A 7,956-nucleotide genomic window follows, 5' to 3' on the forward strand; every position below is an offset into this window, starting at 1 on the left:
AAACATCCAAAAGCCTCTTTCGATAGTCAATTGGAACCTATCTTGTTCATCAATTTACACAAGAGTATGCAATTTAATAAAGCAAGAAAGCATTAAGACCAATGATTTTAATACTACACAGGTTCATACAAGTCTTTCGATCTCTATATTTACCTATGCCGAAATATTCAAGATCTATCCTATAATTCCCTCTTTCGACGGCAAATCATAAGATCAAAATCATCTAATTAATGGCCTGTTAATTAGAAGCAGTAAGCTCACAATAAATTAGACAAACATGAAGAGAATTAATTCAATTTAACATGGAAAAGCAAGCATAGTTCGGAATTAGATTACATCGTTTTCCTAGAATAAAGAAAATTTAGTTCATGCTAAAAATTAAATTCAACATAAACGAATTCACCATAATTTTTCTGAGAAGACTTGAAAGGAAAATTAACGCTAAAAAATCTGCTTCAGCGTTCGCAGCTTCTTCTCGTCTCTTTCTACTTCAGCCTCTCTTCCAGCGTCAGCCTCTGTTTCAGCGTTTTTTTCCTCTGTTTCAGCCCCTCTGTTTCAACGTTTTTCTCCTTTTTCAGCCCCTCTGTTTCAGCCTTTTTCTTTGGTTCAGCTTTCAGCGTTTTTTTCCCTTTTCTTCTTTCAGTTTCAGCGCTCTCTGTCCAGCAAAGAACGTATTTTTTCTCTCCTCAGTTCAGCGCCTCTTTTCAGTTCAGCGCCTCCCTTTTCTCTAAACGTGTTGCCCTTTTTCAGCCCAAAAACGTCCCTCTTTTTAGCCCAAAACGTTGCTCTGTTTCAGCCCAAAAATCTTCCTCTTTTCAGCCCAAAACGTGGCTCTTTTTCAGCCTCTTTCTCCAACGTTTTTTTTTTTTTTTTCTGTTTCAGCCCTCTTTAGTGTTCAGCTGCCTCTCTTTTCAGTTCAGTCGTGCTGCCCTTTTCAGCCCAAAACATTCCTCTGTTCAGCCCAATATTCTCTCTAGCTGCTTCATGTCTCTTTTATTTGGTTAAATCTTTATTTCTTTCAAATCTGCAATAAAATTTAAATAACAATAATGAAGTCTAAAATCAACAAAAATAAATAAAATTAGACTAAAGTTTAAAGTTGAGAAGTGATAAATTATGCCAAATTATGCAAGTCATCAGTCTTGTGGCTTCTTTTGTTATTCTTTTACTAATAAAATGATAAACTTAACTTAATAGAGACGCGGAACACCATGAACTTCTTTTGACATATGCTTATGCAAATTTGCAATAGTACTTAAATTTTAAAATTATTATACATTTTTTTTTATTAAGATATAAATATGTGGATGAGTTTAAAATTGATCAATACCAAAATATAATTGATCGAATGCTCTACAGCATATCATCAAGAATATAATCTAATTTACTTTTTTTCAATTGAGCTAGATTAATACGTAATATTGCTTACTAAACCAAATTAAACAACTTCAACACCACCAAAATAAATAAGGACAGTGAAGTGCTAAATTTTTTTTTTTTCTATTTCTTTGTTGTATATCTGATGTTCTGCACAAAACCCGATATCTCTCTTTTGCTACAAAGGACATAAGTTTCGGTTCTAAATAGACACTTATAGCAAAGGATATTCATACCAACTAGTTCATGAGAATATTTTCAACTCCAATTATTATTAGTGTTTGAGAATACCAACATTTCTTCAAATTCAAACTCAATTAGAAATTGGTACAATAATTTTTATCGGACCATATATTCATGTTGGAACATATATTGAGTTCATAAAAACTGAGCAAATCCACCTTAAATAGAGGCCCAAGAAGGCCAACATTAAGAACTCTTGATATGTAACTACCAATTTTTGTGGGATTCACCACGCTAAAGAACTTAATAACATATCACCAGTAAATTTTAATTATTTCAACCAACCCAAACAAATAAAGAGAGCGATAAAAATTGCCACCAACAGCTATGAGTTGCAATACAAATTGTGGTCACCAATAGCAATGAGTTGCAATACAAATTTCTAGTAATTCACGCCATGCTTGAGTTATACTAATGCAACAACAATACAAATTTCCAATGTCAATGATACGCTACATGAACTGTTTAGCCTCTCTTATTAAACAATATCTACATAACTTGGTCAGCCTCTCTCATTAGACAATATCTATGCAAACTGTTCAAACTCTCTCACTTGTAGTTTCTACTTCAGTAAACAATTCTACATATCATCCACTTTAGAGCCAAATATTCTTTTGGCTACCTAAACTATTCGGCCAACAAGGGAATCTCCTTCCAAAGCAATAGGCATGTAATTGCTTTATTTATATCCATGTGATGGCCAAGAGTACAATCAAAGCTAATAGAAGGAATTTTAAATCGATTTCAATGATGATTGAGGGATTCACTTAAATGAGGAGATTAAGAAAAAATGAGAAGTATCATGTTTTGAGTATAGTATTGAATTTTAAACTCTATAATTCAATTCGCTAACTACTAAAACACCTTAGCAAATTGAAAATCCACAGGCACAGATTACACCATTCAATTGGATTTTTGCAGGCACGGATACTGCTAAAACTCTGTCATTCAATTTTCTAACTACTAAGACTCTATCGCACGGATACTACTAAAACTCTATAACACTGATTACACAATATAAACCAATAATGTTACCATTTCAAACATAAAAAATAAAACCCAAATCAATTTTAAGCACAGAAACAAACAATCATATATTAGTACAAATACATAACCTAAATACATAAAAACTCATACATGACCCACAACAAAAAAGATGTAGTAACAAAATTTATAAAAAAAAATAAAATAAAATAAAATAAACAATAAAAAAGAATAATACTATTAATCTAATCCTTACATTGAACTATTATGCGGGACAGTCACAAGAATTAGGGCTGTCCACGGGTCGGTCCGGGTCAGGTTTGTGCCCAACCCAGAACCGACCCGCTGGAATCAGGTGGGGAAAAAATGAACCTGCCGCCGACCCGCCGGAGTAATCGGGTCGGGCGGTTCAAACCATCAACGGGTGGCGGGCGGGTCAGTCAAAGTCATAGATCTGAGAAGACGGTAGAAAACGGTGAAAAAAACAAAAAACCGGTGAAGAAACCCAAATTTCGGTGATACTTTTTCCAGATTCTGGTGATTTTTCACTTAGACTCTATGAGATTTCACCATATCCGGGAAAAATATCACCGGATTTGATGAGATTTCGCCAGATCCGATCAAAATCTCACTGGATCTAAGGGAAATATAACCGAAATCTGGGTTTTTCACTAGATTCTGGAAATTTATCGCCAGATTCTAGAAAACCATCGTCAGATTCTAGAAATTTTGGCCAGGAACTGGAAATCTTTTGGTCGGTTCAGGTTTTTCAGATTTTAGGGGAGGAAAACCGAAACCAACCCGCCGGAATCAGTTTTCTGATGGTGAAGACCCGCCGCCGACCCGCCGGAGCAGTCGAGTCGACCGGATTCGGGTCGGATCCAGTCAATTCTTCGGGTGGGTCAGGTTACCGGATCAATCTGGACAGCCCTAACAAGAATAGAGGTCAAGAGCAACTGGGATTTAGCGATACTTGAACTGAATCATCTAGCTTTTTAGTATTAATATAATGTGAGAAGAGGAAGAGATGAAGGAGTTAGAAAGCCAAAGTCTGGCTTTAGAAAGCTAAAGGGTTGCTGTTTGAGATTATAACTAAGGAACACAATGGGTTACCATCTGAAATTGTAATCGTGAAACACAAAGGGTTGCCGTCTAAAATTGTAACTGTGTAAGAGATAGGGTTGGGAATTATTTTCTTTTTATTAGTATTTTTAAATTTAGGAAAACTATTTTTAAATTGTATTAATATAGTGTGAAGAGAGAAAGAGATGGAGTTAGAAAGCCAAAGTATAGCTTTAGGAAGCTGAAAGGTTGCCATTTGAGATTGTAATCATGGAGTACAAAGGGTTGCCGTTTAAAATTATAACCGTGTAATAGATAGGGTTGGGAATTATTTTTTTTATTAGTATTTTTAATTTAGGAAAACTATTTTTAAATTGTGTTAATATAGTGTGAAGAGAGAAAGAGATGGAGTTAGAAAGCCAAAGTCTGGTGTTAGGAAGTTGAAAGGTTGCCATTTGAGATTGTAATCATGGAGCTCAAAGGGATGTCATTTAAAATTGTAACCATGTAATAGATAGGGTTGGGAATTATTTTCTTTTTACTATTATTTTTAAATTTATGAAAACTATTTTTAAATTGTAGGACAAATTCAAGAAAAAAAAAATAGTAATAACATGGCAGCTAATGTGGCTCAACCTGAGCATAGAAACATTAAATTCTATGCTTTAGCTTTTAGTAATAATAGATACGAAAACTATTTTTAAATAGTAGGACATATTCAAGAAAAAAAAATGGTAATGACATAGCTGCTGATGTGGCTCAACTTGAGTGTAACAATATTAAATACTACACTTCAGCTTTTAGTAATATATCGATATAGATTAGAGGAACTGGCATGTCAACAATTTTTACTTCATCAAGCTTTGGATCTTCATTCATGGTAGAGGATTCTTCAAGTATAGAAGCTTCTTGTTGTTTAGACTCTATAGTAGACTCTATATGCTTGAAGGTTGAGGATGTGGTTGACACTTGCACTTCTTTGTCAACATCTAGTTCTGGTGGTACTTGATCTCCCTTCATTTGAGTTGCCAAGTCTTCAAACAGTTTTCATTAGATTTCCTAAGTCTTGTCGTATGGCAGATACTTCATGAACTAGTCCTTTGATTTTGAAAAATACTATAATTAGTCGCGGCCCTGCGCGTTGCACATGGTAATCCTTTTAGGGTGGTCTCATTAAGTTTATTTTTTTGAAAATTGGACTAATTTAATTAAGAATAACATATTTTATAATCATATTTTCATTTGATATAGGAAAAATCACAAATGTAATATATAATTTTTGTTCTATCTGAAAGCTCGGAAAAGTGTCAAAAACACATGAGCTGTTTAGACCCCCAAATTAAAGTTACGGCTTGGTTGATTTTACACTAACTTAATACTAAGTGCAGAATAGTGTAAACACAAGCGTATAAGCAAGACAACTACTCTAATCCATATTTAAAGCAACACAATAGTAAAAATGAAATGAACAAGAGTAGAGAAGAGAGATGCAAACACAGATAACACTGAAACATGTTATCGAAGAGGAAACCGAAGAACTCGGTGAAAAACCTCTTTGCCGCCCTCCAAGCAAAAATCGATCCACTAGAAAATCAGTTGAGATACAAGGGTGAGCAAGAGACCCTCCAAGCCTAATCTACCCTTTGTACCTAAGCCTCCAACCTCCTACTCCAACAAGGCTTCTTAGAACCGTGTCTTGTCTAGTTCTCCGGATCCCGCAACAAGCTCCATGTTGCATCTGCCATTCTAGGCTTCTTCCAATGCTTCCCAATAGTACCAAAACTTCACTTGACACTCTCAAATGGTGTGGTAAGTGTGTGCGCTATCAACCTCTCAATGGTATGGAAATGGAAAGGTAGGAGATGAGGAAATTCCCAAAACAAATGTGCAGAGGATTGTGGATATAACAATCTCTAACTCTCAAGGTGTTTGGCTAGGGTTTTCTCTCAGAAGCTCTCCTTTACATTTGTGGGTAATGTGGGTATAAATAGTGTAGGCACAAAAAGTGTGTATTAGACTGGATAGGCTGGCAGAACAGAATGCCTCGCGGGTGTCTCACGAGAAGGCCTTACCCGCGAGATACTCGCGAGACACAGCTGTCTCCATCTGGCCTGACTCTTTGCATTCCAGCATATGCAGGGCACATGATATACTTCACGGGATGCTAAGTCGCGAGATACCCACGAAACCTTCTTCAGTCTTCAAATGCTTGAGTTTTCACACCACTCTCTCTATCACACAACCCTTACAATGAAATCCCACAATAAATACGGGGTACAACATATTGAATATAATTACAATCAAATTTGGCACGGAATATAAGACAACTAAACATATAGTTGTAAATAACAACTTTACAGTATCAAAATGAAAACAATACAACTTTTCCTAGAAATTCAAAAGGTAAGTGAGCGAAAATATTCAATTGTTTTATAAAACTTATTTATAACATTTTGTATATCATTATAAAGTATATAAAATTTAGAAATTATTCTTTTAGGTTTTCTTAAAACAATTCTCAAACCCAATTTCTTCAACCCTACACACCAAAAAATATATCTAAAAAATTAATAAAACTCAATAAAACTACAATTTAAAATAAAAAATAAAGGGAAAAATGAAACTCACATTGTAATCAAGCTTCTTCCCAATATGTAAAACATATCAAATGTGATGTAATCAAGCCAATATCAAATGCACAATCAAATTCAAAATATTTAATAGGGTTTTAAAGTTAAACAATAGAAATAGGTGGCTGATTCTAAGCAAAACTGCTGGTTGTAGCTTTATGTGTAATGATTTTAAAATTTCTTTTGTTAATAATATTAAAAAAAATAAAAATGTAAAAATAAATCAATAAACCAAGACTACAATTCCAACGGAGAAAAAAGTAGAGAAAAATTTTTGACAAAAAAAAGAAGTGTTGTGTAAATATTTTCATAATCTAATCCAATATGTGAATAATAAAAAGATAAATAAACACCGCTTATAGAGCTAGAACTAGAAAATAGAGAGATAAAGATAACAACATACCAAAACTAATTCTAATTGAACTCAAATACCAATCCCTATCTAATCTCAAATCTAATCCCTACCGAATAAAAGTCTACAATTGTCAAATTTTCTATTAGAAAAATACAAAAATATGAAAATATAAAATCTAAAATAATTTTGGTTTTGCTCCTGCATCACTCTTGTTAGGAAATGTGTGATTCAATGTTAGGAACATATGTCACTATTTTATGTAATTGGCTAATTATTTGACAAAACGCACTTTACTTGTAATTGGATAGATCTAAGATGTGTTTAACACTTCAAGGAACAAGGTGTCAAGTTCAAGTGTTAAAGCCATGCAAGTCTGTCCAAGAAACAAATGAAGAAATTCTGGATTTTAAACTCAACAGCTAGCTCAATAGCTAGCATCTATCGAGATTTAAAAGTTGTTTCAGCCCGTGGCTCAACAGGTATCTCGATAGATGGCTATCTACCGAGGTTTATGAAACTCTATTTTTTAGAGTTGTTTTTCATCCAATCCATGGGTGTATGTTTGGGCTTTCTTTTCTCACAACCCTAAACATATATAAGGACTATTTTAAGGGCCATCAAAGGTAGTACAGTTGAAAAAGTGTGGAGCAAAGTTTTGTTCATGCAAATTGTGACCGAAGACAGAATTTTTCCTAATTCATCTTTCTCTTGAAGAAGCTACTGTGTTTGTACACCGTAGGGTTTTATGACCAAGGAGTTTCTTGATCTTCATCGTGTGATGAACTGAAGAACGTTGCAGCCAACATCTTTCTCAAGTTGGTGATTAAGTTGCGTATTGGGATCTGCGCATCTATTGGTTAGTCACGTACTAGGAGTCGTGCATTGAAAATGAAAGATTGTCACTACAGAACAAGTCCAATTGGGTATTGGGTTAACGGTTCAACTGTAGGTTGTTATAAGGTACTGGGTTTCCTTTACTTGTAACCGCTTGTTATGATAATAGTGAATTCTCGGGAGTGATGACCTTAAAATCACCCAGTGGGGTTTTTGCTGTATAAGTTTTCCCCATTCGAAAACAAATCACTGTGTCAATTTATTTTCTACTGTATATTTAGTTATTTGGTGATTTGTTTGTGCTACCACACATATTGCATGAAAATTGAATTAACTAATTAACTTGGCTAAATCAATTGGTTAATTTATCACAAGAGGTCAATACATTCTTGGCCTATCAACTCTAGCTAGCGTGCAAATCATCTTTAGCATGGTCAAAAAGAATTTACAAAGAATGGAAAAATGTATCAA

At 34.3% G+C, this 7,956-nt stretch overlaps 1 long non-coding RNA gene across 1 annotated transcript; it reads right to left on the reverse strand.

Annotated features, from left to right (window-relative positions):
• Positions 1-580: 580 nt before the first annotated feature.
• LOC136065117 (uncharacterized) lies at positions 581-3,769 on the reverse strand. The gene is made up of 2 exons (XR_010626759.1): positions 2,861-3,769; positions 581-1,024 (listed from the first exon to the last, which is right to left on the reverse strand). It is a non-coding gene; the product is annotated as an uncharacterized LOC136065117 (long non-coding RNA).
• Positions 3,770-7,956: the final 4,187 nt, after the last annotated feature.

The sequence above is a fragment of the Quercus suber genome, unplaced genomic scaffold, assembly GCF_002906115.3.
Source record: "Quercus suber isolate HL8 unplaced genomic scaffold, Cork oak 2.0 scaffold_854, whole genome shotgun sequence".
In the NCBI taxonomy this organism is placed as follows: domain Eukaryota; kingdom Viridiplantae; phylum Streptophyta; class Magnoliopsida; order Fagales; family Fagaceae; genus Quercus; species Quercus suber.